Raw genomic sequence first — 17,286 nt, forward strand, 5'->3', positions numbered from 1 at the left:
TTCTATAGAATTTGGATTCAGTCAAAAGGCTGCACTTAAGGACCTAGAAGGCCACAGGTTCCCCACGCCTGTTACAAGGGAAGAGGTCCCAAAGAATTGCAAATTCTTGTTTCAAAAATCCAATGTATCAGTGAGGATCCCAACAAGAGTAAGAGAGACACCCAGACTGGGATAAAGGAACTAACTTCAAAGGTCTGGCTGGGGTACGGGGAAACCACAAGAGGTCACGATAACAGGACTGTTACGAATCAAGCCTAAGAGGGAAGAAGGGAGTGGAAACCGGAACCCAGAAGGAGAGAGCCCTGTAGGAGTGACCACCTCGACAGGAGTGGTGACTCTCGGTTGAGGGACACAACTATCCCAAGGTTAACCTCCTGCAGTGAAAGGAATAAATACTCTGCCCCCTCCTCCCCCTGCCCTCTGATGTGTGGCCAGAAGCCAAGAACAAGGGAACGCGCTGGTGTAGCCCATGTGGGCGGCCTCCTGGAGGGCTGCGCAGGAAAGCAAGTCTGCAGAGGCAGAGGCAGAGGGGGGAAATCTGTCGCCTCCTCTGTGCAGCCCCATCCCCGTTAGCACTTAGCACACTGCGCTTGGACGTGTGCCTTCTGTCTGTCTCCACCCAACTCCACGCCCCGGGCTCCCAGTGTGCAGGTAACGTCTCTGGCATTGGTACCTGACGCAGAGTGGGTGTCAACTTAGATATGATGTCTTAAGGACTGTCTCTGACAAAGGGGCCATCGAAGTTCAGGCTCACAGGCCCCATCTCTTCTCTCTTTCTGTCCAGGCCCTCACCACCACCTGTGTGCACTACTTCTTCGGTTTTCTAACTGGTCCCCCTCTCTTCACGCTCTGTCCCCTCCAGGACACCCTAGACATGGTACATTAATACTTCTGAGCACAAAGTCCGAGCTTGGCATACATGAATCTCCGTAAGCTGACAGATCTACGACTTTCTGCAAGTTTCCTGGGCTAGATTATCCAAGATAGTTCCGTTCCAATATTTCGTCTTGTTTTTTAGACCATGTTTCTTGATTTCCTCAACTCTAAGCCAGCAGCGTCAAGAGGCACGAAATTAGTGGCAGATTTGGGTCATGAACCTTTGTAGCTCTCGTGAACCTTTGTACTTCTCGGGAATATTGCACACAGTAGGCACTCAGAGTAAATGACTGAATGCTCAAGTGACTGGGGAAGAGGAGATTAGAGGAAGATCACTAAGCACAGGCCAGTGGACACGTCACAGACCATGATCTACTAAATCAAAAAATATTTAGCATGCATCTACCAGGACCTTCTCCTTAATGCAAAGAAATATAGGACCTGTCCTTCGAGATTTTGTAGTTCACGTAGAGACAAAGGACATGAGCACAAGTAACTGTAAATACCACTCCTTAGTGTCTAAAATGAGAATAAACCCAGGTGGGTGGAAGAATCTTTGAGATTACATGACACAATCTGCTCATTTCCAAGGTGAAGAAATGACATCTGGAAGTTTGAAGTGTCCTGCCCAAGGTCACACGGCTCAGTGGCAAAGCTGGGCCCAGAGCCCAGATCCCTACACCACAGCCAAGTCCTCTCTCAGCCGCAGACCAAGCAGCACTCCGGGCGGTTGTGCTTCCGGATCGCTGGTTTGGGATGCTCTTGTTTAGCGATTCTTACGCTGCCTTTAGTAGTGGGAGTGATAACACCACACTTTGTAGAGCAATTTGTCTTACTCTGTGTGGGTTCACATAGCATATTTCTATTAACCCAAGGACTCATCCACTCAACAGATATATAAACATAGTCACCAATAATAATTTGAAACAAGGTGAATACCATGGAAGTTCAATTTGACTAGAGGGATTGGGGAAGGCCCCGTGACGGAGGGAACTGAGAGCGAGGTGCGGAAATAAAGGGAGTTTGGGCCTAGAGAGAGGTGAAGGGGATGTGGGCAAAGGAGTTTCAGGTGCTCGTGCACACAGGTAAGGAACCGGAAGCACAGTGGCTACAGCTGCACACAGCTGCGTTCAGAATCCAACAACAGCTGTCAGCACTGAGACCGCTCTCGTGGAGGAAGCCGGTGCCCTCCACGTCGCCAAGTCTGGTGGTCACTTCGCAGTCCTGGTTTGCCCCCCCTGCCAGCAGCACTTGACCTGCCTGATCACTGCTTTCATCTCTAAAGCGCTGCCTCCACTTGACGTCCAGGGCACCTTCTCTCTCAGTTCTCTGCCTCGGGGGCCCCTCCTGTCTCTGCTGCTTACTCAGCCCCCTCATCTTCCTGCACTGCAGGGGGCAAGCACCCTGGGCACCGCCGCCCTCCTGCCTCCCGATCTCTCCACACTCACTCCTGAGATGACCTTGTCTCGTCTCATGACTTTAAATGTCATCCATATGATGACAACTCTAAGACATAAAATGCTATCCCTGTTTTGTTTCCTTGAACTAAAGACATGTATATCCAGCTGTCAGCCAACCCATAATCTCCACTTGGGTGGCTCATACGTAGGCATCTCACACGTGATATGTCTGAGATGAATTATTGATTTCCTCAGCTCTCAGCCTGCTCCCCCCTCAATCTTTTCCTGTCGTCCTTCAGTTCCTCAGGCCAAAACCCAGGGAGCAGTCCTGGGCTCCTTTCTTCCTCACTCTCTCCTCCTGCGGTCCATGGGACCTGGGCTGATCTCCCCCGGCCTCTCCATGCTCTTTCACATGCGTTACTGTAATGTTCCTGTAACTGGTCTCACTACTACACACTCACAACCACTGCTGCTGCTACTACACAAGGGTGCACTACATACACCCTTGCCAGGCAGGTCTTTGTAACACTCAGAAGAGTCCTTGCTGCTCCTCGGCTCTCACATCCCAGTTGTTTCCCCTCTGAATCAGAGTAAAAGCCAAAGTCCGTGTGATGCCTGCAATGTTCAGCATGACCTGAACCCACACAGCCTCTCTGCTCTCACCCCTCCACTTTCACCCTCAAGCATGCTGGCCATCTTGCTGGTTCTCACACATCCTGAAGAGCCTCCTGCCTCAGGGCCTTTGCACTTACTGTTCCCCCTGCCGGAAACATCCTCAGTCCTTTAATGGCTCACTGCTTTCCATTAGTTTAGCTGTCAGCTCCTCAGCAAGCCTTTGCTCACTCCGCTGTCTGAAATACTCACCCCCATCACAACTGATCCTTTTACTCTGCTTTATTTTTCTTTTCATAACTTAACCATTTTCTGAGATCACCTCGTTTATTAGATGAGTCAGTGTCTGTTTTCTGCCACTAGACTGTCAGCTCCATGGAAGCAAGTGCCTTGTTCACAAAGAGGAAGACATAGGTGACATGCCCAACTTCTAGAAACAGATGGTTCTGATACACGGTAGACCCTCAATAACGTGTGTCGTGTAAATGAACAAGTCCATTAACCAATATTAGGGGAAGTATTAGATCTGTCTGAGCCCCGGTCTCCTCATCAGTAAGACGGGAAGGGATAGTATCCGCAAGTTACTGGAAGGCTCAGATAAGTTTATAACATAGTGGCTATTGAGCATCAGCCCAATCAATGACTGTGGCTGCTATTTTACTATTATTTACTGTTATTACATTTATTACTATTTTGCTGTTACAATCACCATTATTATTGTTATTACATGTATAATATTGAAGAATGCCCACCATCTTCAACAAACATTCGTTGAGCTTCCACCGTGAGCCAAGCATCTGGCTAAGCACTAAGGATATAGCCACGAATGGTACAGTCACTTCACTCCTGGTCATTACGGTGGACCATGTACTTGGCACACGGCAAAGCGAGTAACTTGGTTTGGATGCCAGGCTACGTAGAAGCAGAAATTGCAGATGAAGCAGGAAGGACGATTTCAGGACAAGTGGTAGAGGACCTTAGGTAGCAGGATAAGACAATTAGCTGTAATTTCTAGGCTATTGATAATCACCAGTAAAAACATGCTGAGAATTATATTTTAAGAGTATTTACGTGGCAGGGATATGTATGGCAAGTTGCAAGGAGTTCAGGACTGGAAATGTGTACACTGGTTTCTACCTTTTTCCTTCTTTGTCATTGTCATGCGCTGATATTTAAGCATGTCACTTAACTACTCTAAGGGCTTTTAGCTATTAACTGAGTACAAGAGCGAAGAGAGGTAATCTTTCAGGTCCTTTGGCTTTTCATACTATGATAATTGTTTACTACGGTTATCCCGTGCAGAAGACATGAGATTCATATTCACATGAGGCACACCGAGAATATGTGTGTTCCAAGAATTGGGCTAGGGACTGACACAGGTAGCCCTTCATCTGATCTCAGAACATTCCAGTGAGGTGAGCTCGACGGTATCTGTTCTACAGGGGACGAAGTAGGTCCAAAGAGGTGAAGTGACTTACTCAAGTTCGCACTTGCATGATCAGTAGGGAATTCAAATTCAGTTCTCCTGACTGACCCTAAGCCAGTGTTCCTTCCCCTACATCCACCCTACCTGAATTAGTGGGAATGTGAGTCGAGGGAGACTGATAGCCTCCAGTACTAGTGTGGAAACGAGCCAGATGGGATGTTGTCGAATGTTGCCAGCTATGTCCAAGCGGTGGAGCTGCCCAGTGGGAGGAGAGGCAGGAGGTGGTAGCAGCCATCCGAAATCAGCTGTGCAGAAAAAGACTTTTGACTGATTTTCATTTTCAACTTTTGTTTGGCTTTTAAAGGAAGAGAGAAAGATGTGGTGTGTTAAATTTGGGTCATCTCATGTTATTAAATCAGAGCTCTTCGAGGATGGAAACTATAGTGTGTTTTTGACTCCCTGGACAAAATTGAATGGTGCTGCACACAATTTGGTGCTTGGTAAATGCTCGAGGGATTAATGACATTGCAAACCAAATTACACTCAAAACGTCATTAATTCTTGCATATGCAAGCTTTAAAATTATAATCACTATGCCTGTTGCAAAGTAGATATTCTCTTTGTCTATAAAATCTACTGCTCTTATGCTACTCTATACTTTCCACTACAAAGAGAAGAATACACAACTGTGAAAATTGGTGCAGTCCATTGAACTTTAAATTACTGGTTTGAACCCCAGAATTTATTCAGTATAAACCGTGTGAATAAATACCCTTAAATACAGGCTACTAAGCAGGCACAGACATCCAGACATCTCCGTGTCTGTATCTGCAAGGGACTTTCAGCTACACAAGACACTCATAATCCTTGGAACGAATATAGATTAGAAAAATGAATCAACTAGTAGAAAAAAGAAAAGAATAACTTTAAAGGTATACCTAGAAATGCTGTAGAAGTAAAAAATTCATGTTGTGTTAATGATCACCATATTTAAATGACTTAGTAAAAATGGGTTAAAGGGAAAAATAATGACTTAATAAGAAACATAGGTATGAAAATACTGTGTAAAAGAATGATAAACATTTCCCAGTCAGATTCTTTTAGAATGCCCACAATGTATCAGAAAGCAATAATCCTAAAAGTATGATATCTTAGGCTCAGTTTTGCAAATATTGTCATTGTCCATGTCCAGGCCTGGTCCTCGTACAGGGAGTGCCACTACCATCTTTCCAGTTCTGTCTCTTCTGCTCCCTAGTTCCTCTTCATCACTGAGAGCTATTGATTCTGAATTCTTGGTAACCCCCAAATTCATCTACTTCTCTTTGTCTCATTCTCAAGTCAGAGCTCCCATAATCCCACCACGGTAGCTTCCCAACTGCCCTCCGCCTCCTCCCCTGCACCCATCACCCCCGTCCTGCCTGTTCTGCACACAGTAGCCAGAGTGACTGACGATTAAACACAAATCTGATCAGGTCTCACATACCCTCACTGCCACCGACATCCCAGGCCCTGGGGGCATCTCACTGCTCTCAGCACGAAGTCCCCAAGCCTTCACTTTAGGTGGCCTCTACCTGCCACCCTTGTGTCATCCCACACCCCTCCCCTCACTGTCTGCACCACCCACACTCGCTGACTCCCAGTTCCACGAACCTGCCGACCTCCCTCTTGTCTTAGGGCCTTCACCCACTCGGACACTTCTACCTAGAACCTTCTCACAACACATTGCTACACCTGGGTAATTCTAGCTCATTCCTTGGCTCTTAGCTCCAACATCACCTATTCAGGATGTCTCTTATGGGATCCCATGTCCAGCTCTGGCCTCCCAGTTTGGACCCCTTCTTCGCAGTGCATGACCATACACTTACCTGTGTGGCTCTTTGTTCATTGCCTTCACTGCTTTTCAAGGTACATGAGGGTGGGGCTTTGTCTGCTTTGGCTCAAAAATATAGTCCCAGCACCTGACAGTGTCTGCTCATTAAGTATTCAATGAACCAATGAATGAATGACTTTTGGTGACTAATTACCAAGCTTTAGACGATAAATCCACATATTGTCTTAGCCTCATAAATCCTGAGCTTTCAATTGAGAATGAAGAAAAATTGAACATCCTCACTGCACCTGCGAAGACACCCGCTCTGATACCTTGTAAACCAGTGAACGGGCTTTCTGCTACCCACCCATTCCCACCACACCTCTTTTTTCACGTTCCAACTCCCATCTTTGGCTTTCCCATGAACTTCAGGGCTGCCAAGATGATTGACTTATAAACTCTCACTCACATTTCTCTCTTTCGTACCCAATTCTTTAAACTTAGGCTAAACCTCAAAGCTTGCTAAAGCCCAGGTAAACTCCCATAAGAGACCCCAACTGTCTGATTTTATTTTAGGTAAAAATTATTCTGAATTCTTGTCTAGACTTCTCATATTTTTCTTTTTTGGCTTACTTTTACCACTTAAATCTTAATCTAGTTTTGAAATATTTCTAAAATATCTTTTGAAAAATATATGTCAAGGGAGTAAAATCTAATAAAACCTATTTACCATTTAGGTTGTCATCTAGTAGCAATACAATTATATCACATATTTTAATTGTCTCAGTATCACGTTTTATGACACTTGGAGAGTTTCTGTCTCCATGGAACAATTTTCTTTTCCTGTTTCAAATGCTTTTACCAATCCTGTATGACTAATGTGATAATGGAAATGCTACACTGAGAAAGTGGGATTTAGTTTATAAGCACAGCTGATACCACTAACGAATCTATGGCTTGCTGGCTCATTGGCAAAACTGATTTGGAATATGCCTGATACCACATCCAGGTTGAACTCTTACTATCATCTTCCAACTCAAAAGAGCATGTCTTTTTAGTTGCAAAATGACTTGGCAGGGAAATGAGGAACGATCAACACCATCCCATCACCTTTATGAGAAATGGATCTAAAAATTCCACCCCAGAGAGTCAAGTCACAAGTATTGTATTAGGAGAACATATAACGGATACCAAATTCATACTGTCCTCAGCATGCCTTGTTTCTCAGGTCCTAGGAAAGAAAAATAGTAGCCAAGAAGAGATAGCATTTTATTTAACAGTGTCATGATTTCATCATCGGACTCACGGCCTTCAAGGGGTGGACCAGAGGCTCAAAGGTGAAGGTGAACTTACATTAAAATAATAAAGCCTCAATAAGTCCATGGAAGCGGGCCATCAAAAACATTTTGCCGTATTTCCACGTGGCGAAATCATGGAGTCATTTGAAAACCAGGCTCTGGGAAGGCAGTGATGTTTGTAGCAGCAGTGCTTTGGCATCAGTCTGCCTGGTTCAAATCTCACCAGTGCCATTTGCAAGATGGGAGACTTAGGCAAGTTTATTTGTCTATATGATGAGGGTAATTACAGTCCTGTACCTGTTTTATAAGATTTTTATTAGGATTAAATGAGACAAGTATATAAAGTGTGTCTTACATAGTTAGAACCAAATAAACGTTAGCTATTATTATTACAGTTGGGTCCTTAATTCTCAGTGTGGAGACCAACCAGCCAGAGTTTTGACTCTTCTAGACTTTGATTTTCTGAACTTGAAGAATTGGAATGTTTGTAAAACACTTTAAGACTCCCAAAGGGATTATTACTGTGAATATTAGGTAATAAAGACCCACTTAAGAACTCACCTGCAGCACAATACAGAAAAGGATAATCCAGAAAGTGTGAAGGAGAAAAATAACTATGTTCATACTGAAAATAGTAACACTTTCAGAAAACTTGTAAAATCCAAAGGAAAGGGTTAAAGAGTCCAAACGACCAGAGATTTCTAGCTGGGAGAAAAGCCACTTTGAGGAGTTGGGGGAAACAAAAACTGAGCTTCAGGATTTAGCCTGAACCCCACCTGCCCTGAAGCGTGGACAGTTAAGACCCAGAAGTTGTACTGTTCGCTTAATTTGCATCAAAGTTTGGAAATTATTTTTTCTTTCTAGTGTTTTTCACTTTAAAACCTTCAGGGCCTGAATCTGGAAGAAATTAAAACTTGGTAAATACAGTATTCAACAGCAGGTTCCTACATGGCCTTGGTGATTAATGACATGGGGTCGGGCTAAATTTAGCTAGTGGTTCCTAGGAGATTCCCTGAGTCCTTGGGACTGCAGTAATTATATTGATGTCACTGCCCTTGGCCAAGGTGTTGGGACAGGCGACCTGAAGCTGTGACTTTCTGCTCCTTGCCCATATTCCACGATAGAAATGAAAAACTTGCACACTGCTTGGGAAACAGAATTAGGACTCTATCTCAGGCTTTTAGAAGTTCTTCCCTTTCTTCTTGCTTAAGTCCTCTGAACAAGAAAACACCAACATGGAAGCTCTTACTTACCAAGAGTGGTGGAACCCCCGGGAATCTGAGTCTTCACCTGGCAGACTGGGTGATTTTTAAAAACAATATATGCCAACTTTTTTGGTTGATTTTTCCCCTCAGTGTTATTTTATCCATGGCCACGCCTCATCCTCACATCAAAATACTGAAGAGATAGAGGAGGAGGTAAAAAAATAACAAAAAACCTTCTCTCTCAGTGTTCATGGAAATAAAGGGCAACCCGTGAGCAAGACAGTGGGATGCTCCCTGCAATACCTTAATCACCGCCTCCAGGCGTCCTTCAAAGAGATGATTTAGGCGGTGAGATCCCCATCCTGGCCTGTGATGTTTCTCATTCCCTGCGGACCCCTCTTCCTCTAGGGAGCACCGTTCTGCCAACTGAATGAAGGCAACGCTCCCAGACACTGAGCCGGAACTCTGTGTGCTCATCGGCTTGCTGTGACATCAAGGTGGCCACCACGCTATGAGAAAAAAGGATGCAGAGCGTTGTTTGCTGTTCTTGGAAACCCAGGCTAGTTCTTATTACAGGTGTCATAGGAGAGCTGGGAACCAGACTACCTCAACATGTAGTTAAAATAAATTCCAAATGCAAAAGAGGCTTCATTTGTGTTGGAAGAGATGGTAATAGGAAGTGAAGTGAAAAAACTTTAAAACCTTGGTAACCAAGAGCTGCACCGTTGGTGTGGCCTGGTTTGCACTAACTGAGACCTGTGCTCCCTGCACCCTTAAAGTACCGAGGATGTGCCCAAGAGAGGGAGAGGGAGGAAGGAAGGAAGAGGAGACAGCACTTGGCTTGTGGAAGTGCAAATCTTTTACTAGCTCAGCCAGGGTTAATATTTCTGGTGTACATTCTTAACTGTATGCTTCAGGTAGGTAAAATGCTCTTACATAAAAGTAAAGCCAGTCTCCAAACCAGGTCTGCTGAGTACGTGAAGAGGAAAAGTATAAATATTGAGGATCCTTCCCCAAAGTTTGAATCCCAATTCTGCCCACTAACTAGCTTTTAGGAAAGAGTATAAACATGAGGTACGAGATTCCAGTTGTGATAATACTGGACTGATTTTGATAAAGTTTACCTCTGCTACTCTGAACAAATGCTAAGTAGTAAGTTAATGATTTAAGGATTGGGGGAGGGGTGGTGGAGAAAAGGACCAACTTAACAAAGACAAGCTTAGGCTGTGTTAATTAAAAGCACTTCCGTAGCATATTGGCATGCAAGCTGGATACCTTATAAAAGAGCTTTCTTTTTGCATCCTAACTATTAACAAATTTTTTAAAAATTGCTATGCTCCAGAAGATCAGAGATATTTTATGAATTACTGACTTTGGGCCTAGACAAATAAAGAAGTGTAATTTGATATCCCTGGCTTTAAAGGACTTGCAGTCTAGAGAAACAGGTAGAACGTGTTCACGTAAAACCACTGCTATGAGAGCATATTTCATATATCATCTTACATGTATAATGTGCATAACTGTCCACAGATACATACATCAGTATCAGTTATATACTAAAATAAATTTACTAAATCGTGCCATACAAAATAAAAGAGCAAACATTTAGAAAAAGAGGACTCAAAATAGTATCCATCACCGGGGATGATTTCCAATAGGAAGAAGGACTTGGAAAGGTTCTTACGGGAGAAGGGGCACCCTCTTCCCCGAACACTTTCTCTGGCCCTCTACCCACACCATCAAGCCCAGACACCACGCCCGACCTTCAGAGTTCTCCATGATTCAATCCTGATCATTTTCATGATCCCTATTAATTTCCATTACACCTGTTTTTATAGCCTGTGGTCCTGGTTTTGTCACTTCTGTAAATCATGTGACCTTGGAAAAGTCACTCTGTCCTACAGTATTATAGTCTCCTAATCTACAGAGTGAGAGCACTGGGCTCTACAAAGCTCTCAGCAGCCCCTCTTCCTCTCATCGGATCCTCCCAATGTCCCTGTGAAGGGGAGAGGACAGGGATTAGCCCATTAGCCCATTTTTCAGACAAGGACACCGGTCAACGTGCTCCAACTTCAAGCCCAGTGCAAACTCTTCGAGTTCATAAATGTTGGGTGTCTTCTCTCACACAGTTGGTCCCCACCTCGAGCCTCATCGCTATCAGTACGAGACATGCCTGTTCTTCAGATAATAGCTTCATTCCCACCTCTTCCCAAGACTGCTCCAGCTTTCGAAGACCTGCTCAGTTACAGGCAGAAATACAGAGTTCGGTACCACCCACCTCCATTACCTACCTTCCTGTTTGTCCTTCAATCCTGATGCTCCTGTGTTGTCCTGGGGGCCTGACACTTGTCCCTACAATGGGGTGGTGAAACCTCAGAGCCCTGGCCTGTTGCTTCTCTACACCCCACATGGTCCTGGCTCAAGATGAGCCCATGGAGCTCGTTCAGGAGAGGCTCGTGGGATTGGTTTGGGGTCAGAGGGAGGAGGCAAGATCAAGGCATGGGGGTAGCACAGGAAGAATAGGAGTGAAATCCAGGCAGACAAGGCCAGAGGTCAAAGTGGCCTTCACTAATGGTAAAATTAGGATCTACCTAGGTGTGTATCCAAGAACTGAGGTTTTCTATTTTTACTTTCTCTCCCCCATCTCACAGCCTACACACCCACACACCCCACCACCACCACCAAAGCCAACTGCAGTTACCACGCACCGTGGGTACTTAATATACCGCAGCAGACAGCATGTGGCAGCGCTCCGAGTGGTTATTCAGGACCACAACACATACCAGAAACCAATGACATGGACCTTCTTAGGTTGCTGTTCTGTGGCAGTTGTCTGCTTCTAACTAGTCTTCCTTCCAATTAATTTGAATTATCGAGCTTTGACCCACCTTCACTAGGGCCTACAAGAGGACTTGAGCCACCGCACAGCCCCGAGTTAGGCCCTGATTCCTGGGCAGCCAACAGAAAGTAGACAGAGGATGTACCAGCGCCATAAGTTTTATCTAAAAGTAGACTTGCATCTACCGTGAGAGCCCAGGGCGGCAGGAGAGCCCGGTAGGTAACACATGGCCCTGCAGTCTGTGCTTATAGCCCAATTCTTCCAGTTACCAGTCGTGTGGCTTTGGGCCCTTCGTGTCTCTGTACCTCAGTTTCCCCATTAGTAAAATGGAGATAGCAAGAGCACCTACCTTACAGAGTCCTCATGAGGATTAAATAAGTTGAAAGAAGTGAAGCTCATGGAAGAGTCCCTGGCACAGAGTCAGTAATAGGAAAGTGCTAGTTGCTATTATTTTTGTTGTCGTTGTCTATTCCTATTACTATTACTGTTTTCTTTGGGGCATGGAGACGTGGTTGGATACTCTAGCCGTAAAGACAGAAGAGCCTAGCATACTAAACCGAGATTCGGCTCACAGTGCCTTCGGGCCCTCGCCAACCGCCCACTTCCCTCCTCCGGCACGTCCGCAGACACGTACTTCTAAAGAGCAAGAATTCCTTTGAGACTAAATGTTCCTTTCCTGTTGGTGACCTTGACTGAAGGAGCCGCCACACACTCTGAAGTGGCCACCTGCTCCTCTTCTCTGTTTCTCACCTAATCTCTGGACCAGGAAGTGGAGAGAGAAAAGCAAGAATATTGGAAAACAGTCAAGAGATTCGTTCAAGACTCTTCTCAAAATAGATCAGCGGTGCGCACACATACCCAGGAACCTGGTCAAGTACTTACACGCACCTTCCAAACAAGCTGACTGGCGAATTTTCAAGGAGAATGTAGTTCAGGCGTCATCCGTGGGTAGGAACGAGACAACTCTTGCCACCCCTGGAACCGTTCCACCATCACCTCCTCTGCCCCCAGCTCTCTCAGAACAACAACATTTTTAAAGAGCCTGGTAAAGTTCTTTCTTTTAGAGGTTGTTTGGGTTCCTCCCATCACATCCTAAGATTTTTATTTTGGATACAGTTGGCAAGCATTCCTGCCAAAGAGGTCAGACGAAATGTTCCTTTCATGTTTCGAGGGGGAAAAAAAAGCAAATCCATCAATGAAAAGAGTCCCCAGAGGAACATCTGAGGTTTGGGAATGTCATTACGCCCAGGAAGGCAGGAGGGCCCTTGTGGCCCAGTGAGGGGAGGTGGTTTGGACGTGAGCGGAGCCTCTGAGTGCGTGATAAAGACAGCGTGTGGTGAGCAGAGGCACGTGTCTGCGGCGTGAGAGGCAGCTGCGGGAGAGACTCTTCAGTTGATGCCACAGTTTATTCCAAGACCCACAGGGTACAGAACAGAGTCAAAGCAGGGAACATGACGGCCTCTAGGGCAGCCTCCTTCCTCGGGGGTGTAGGGGAGTGGAGTAGCGGCCCGCCAGGTCTGACCAGGAGTTTGCTCTGGCTGCTTCAAGGAGATTATCTAACTCTAGTAAGTTACTCCCAAATGAACTCCCCTCCAGCTAACCACCGTGTTCGTCCATGGGACCCCCAAGTGCACGGCATGGAGGGCAAGGGGCTAAGGTGATAGGACCACAGATGCAGTCATAGGAGTAGGTACCCAGGTGAGGCCTGGAGCAGGGGGTTCCAAGGTGAATAGGCAGAGAACCTGCTACCTGGGAACTTTCTTAGCATAGTGATTGGGCTAACACACTTCCAGTTATCAAGTTATTTTTTTCTGCCAATATTATATTTATTTATTCAACATTAAATGAGTTAAGTACCCACTATGAGCCAGAGACTGTGCCTGAAGCTAAAAGTACACAAAGAAATGGGAAGAGATGCAAGATGGATATGATCAGAGTCTTCCTGGGAAGCTCATAAACACAACACATAGTGCTGAAAAGATACAGACACCAAGGTCTAAGAACACACAACGACGCTGTAATTTACTGAAGCGTGTCAGGGAAAGATTCTCAGAAGTGTTGATATTTAGTTAGGTCATGAAGAAAGGGTGGGAGTTGGCCAAGCTGAGAAAAAGGCTGGAAGAAGTAACCAGTATATTAATGATTAAAAATGAAAAATCTGGATGAAACTGCCCTGGGTTCAAATGCTAGTTCAATCATTTACCACCTGTAAAACCTTAATCTCGCTGAGCCTTAACTTCCTCATCTATAAAATGGGAATAATTGCACTCAAGTCATAAAGAGAATGAAATGGGGTGGTAGCTGTAAAGTTCTTGGCACAGTGCCAGCCAAGTCATCACCTGCAAATGGCAGCTATGGCCATTCTCTAGCGCATTTATTCTTGTTCTAGGCCCTTATGAAAGTGGTAAAAACACAACCCTGAGAAATCCCAGACTTCAGGGAGGCCCAGAATTCGAGGAGGCTTTGGTTCATGGATCTTCAACAGCCCTCTGGTTAGACAGAACATATTAGCAGAGTGGAATGTGCTAGCACAGTGGAATATTCTTGTATCTTAGCTTGTAAAATATACAGGTACATTTCCTCCAGTTCTCTCTTAATTTCTGCCCATTCTGACTCTACAGCATGAGTCACACCCAGCCTGTAACTGGCAAATCCCAATGGGGAGGAACTGAAATGCCAGCCACCGCCCCTCCCCCACTCCCACCACCCGCACCTTCCCCGCAGGGCGAGCCTCCCCTGCCCACAGCCACACCGGCCTCATGTGTCCTCTCCCTGCCCCGCCTTGAAACAAGAAAGAGTAGGACAAGGGGAATTCGAGTTTCGTGTTAACAGAACTGAGGGGGAAATGAAGCTTCTGCAGTCACCCTTTAAAGTAGTGCTGACACAGCTTAGCAACCCGCGACCCCCTCATAGGCTCAAGCCATGATGCACTCAGGTGTGGAACTTCCCAGGGCTGAAGTTACGGGCTGCTTCCGAAAGCAGAAGCTGTCATGGGGGTGACAGCAAGCTTAGGACAGGAGATCGCCCAGGCTGGGGACCCCATCAAGGTCTTCTACTTCTGGAGGACGACGCTTGCTCCCTGGTTTGGCTCAGCTAGGCTTTTACCGCTGAGAAGAGCCAGTGGTTGGCGGCATAGTTAACCGGGTGTTCCAAATGTTCAAGCACGATCTAGTTTATCTCATACCTTTTGGCTTCATATTGGGCTGTGCCAGCTCTAAGAAGTGCCCCTTTGCCCAGCTGCCCTCAAGGGCCGCTCAGGTAGAAAATCACTTGCTAACTCCAGCCCTGGTCACACAGGCTGATGTCTTCTGTGGACAAGGAAGGGTGGCCTGGAAGGGCCCCATCTGAAGATTGGGGCTACACTGAGAGCTAGACAGCCACCCATCCCGTGGAGAGGAAGCGGTCAATCTATCAACTTGCAATCTCAGAAAAAAAAGAAAGAAAGAAAGAACAGCACTTTAGCTGGGGGAACTGCGTGATTTATCTTTAGAAAGAGATGGTATATAAATAAATTCAGTAAATCACTGAGTTGGAGGAGACCCAACTGCTTAGAGTTAGGGAAGAAACTTAGAGAAAGGTCAAGCCTACAATTTCCTATATTAAGCTATCCCTGAGGAAAGAAAGAAGAGTCTTACAGGGAAATGGGCTATAGTCTTCTCTTCCTCCACTTCTTTAAAAGAGAGAAATTAAATTAAAAGGTCAGTGTTTTAAACTGCTCCTAATTGCAATAACTGTATCTTTTTGAATCTTAAAATACCCCCATCACCTTACTTTGCGGTTATAACCGTCCTTTCACAAGCTCTTAAAAGAGCTTTTATGAGGCTTCAGTGAACTTTGAATTGTCCTAACTCCAACACAGTTTGGAGGCCAAGAAGCTAAGAGCAGCCTCTCAAAGTAGGAGTGGAGGTTTTCCTAAGTTGGAAAGTTTGACCTCAAACTTTGCCTGCCTGACCAGATCTGCACATTTGAGCACTCAGTGCCATGGTTTTGTCTTTAGTAAAAAGACAAAGAGATCAAACTGATAATTATACTAATCTGGCTCGAAGGGAGGCCAGGAGCAAAGAAATGGATGTGTGAACGTCCAGAAGTCTCCACACTCTGAAATGGTTGAATCTGGTCAGTCTATGCAGAGACATCAAGCTCTGGTCTTAAGTCTCCATGTTACCAGTGTTCTTTGTTGACTCTGTTTTATGAATTAGGACCAGTGGGAGCATGTGTGTCTGATGTAGCTTCTTTCAGCCAAAACTTTTGGGGTGTAACTAAAGAGTTAATAAGTAGACTGATTCACTTCTTAGCTGTGCTCTAATTCTGTTGGTGGAAGAGCTAATAAAAAGAACAACAAACAAAAGCCATTCATACCAGAGGGAAAAAAATAATAAAAGGAGACATGACAAAGTAATCTACAAAGATAAATCTCCAAAACTGTGGGGAAGACTCATCCCCTTTGAGACCTGGTACACAAGAGGTGGGAACTGGCCCAGGATCATACATTGGGGTCGTACTTTAGACTGGTGCACACGGCATCTCATTTAATCTCCTTAAAACCGCATGAGATGGGTAGAGCACTCCTATTCTGTCTCCGCAGGTGAGCAGCGTGAGTCGACAGGGCTAATAGCTCATGGTCACACAGCTAGTACCAGCCGATGCGCACATTCAGACTCCAGATCTCTTCCTCTCGTCCCAGCGTGTGTAAGAAGAGTGCCACTCACTTGCTGAAGTCTAGTAAATAAGTTCCCAGTGGCCTGAAAGAGTAAATGAGGTCCCTAACACCAGCTTTCATGCCAAAAAGTCACTTTAAGTATGAGGGGACAAGAGCTCAATTGATTCTTGGTATTTCTAAGGTGAAATAAAACTTAAGTATATACATTATGAGGCCAAAGCTCACACAGAAAGAGTGTTGTGCTTCAGAGTAGTATTCAGAGGCAGAATGGTTATTCTTACAAGGCTACAGGCCCAAAGCGTTTTTTTAACTGCCCGTTATTAGTTGCTTTTGGAACCGGATTTCAAACTGCAGAATAAAACATTCGTGTTGCTTTATACTTGCACCTGGTTATTTCTATAAACAAGAAAGTGTTACCTATCAGACTTGACCTTATTTTATACACGAAACTTGACTTTATTCTCTATAAAACCAAATTTACTGTTTGAGAATGAAAACTGGACATACTTCCCAAAGAGGTGTTTTTAAAAATGCTTTGATATGATGGCATCATTAAAATTAGTGTATCTCCTAGCAAGGTGACCCTTTCGAAGTCGACACTGCTGATACGGCTATGTGGTTGTGGTTTATTGAAAAATCAACTCCATCACTTTGTAGTGACCCTTAAATAAAGCATCCTAAGTCTCCCAATATCTCACAAGTAGTGGACAGATGAGCCAGAGCCTATAAAAGAAGACAACAGGACATCAAGAAATTTAAAATCCAACACCCCTGCAAACAGCAGCGGCAGCAATAACAGATTGGTGTGATTCTTTAAAAGATAATCAAATATTACTGGGTACTGTTCTCTGACGTCCAGGACAGCCACACTGCTTGATAAATTTTTTTTTTTTTTTTGAGACAGAGTCTCACTCTGTCACTGGGGCTAGAGTTCAATGGCATCATAATAGCTCACTGCAACCTCAGACTCCTGGCTCAAGCGATCCTCCTGCCTCGGCCTCCCAGAGTGCTAGGATTACAGGCATGAGCCATCGTGCCCAGCCACATCATTTATCTTTTGCTACAAAATTCCTTGGATTTTTGACTGAGTTGATAGAGTATTCCTTAAGCTTGACAAGTTAATATTCCTAAAACATTTAAAAATCACATTCTATTTTTTT

At 45.0% G+C, this 17,286-nt stretch overlaps 1 protein-coding gene across 1 annotated transcript in view; it reads left to right on the forward strand.

Annotated features, from left to right (window-relative positions):
* The window catches only part of PARM1 (prostate androgen-regulated mucin-like protein 1), a 40,709-nt gene that overhangs the window by 10,866 nt on the left and 12,557 nt on the right, over positions 1 to 17,286 (forward strand). The window lies entirely within an intron of this gene.

Source organism: Propithecus coquereli, unplaced genomic scaffold (genome assembly GCF_000956105.1).
Source record: "Propithecus coquereli isolate 6110/MARCELLA unplaced genomic scaffold, Pcoq_1.0 Scaffold64, whole genome shotgun sequence".
NCBI classification, from domain to species: Eukaryota; Metazoa; Chordata; class Mammalia; order Primates; family Indriidae; genus Propithecus; species Propithecus coquereli.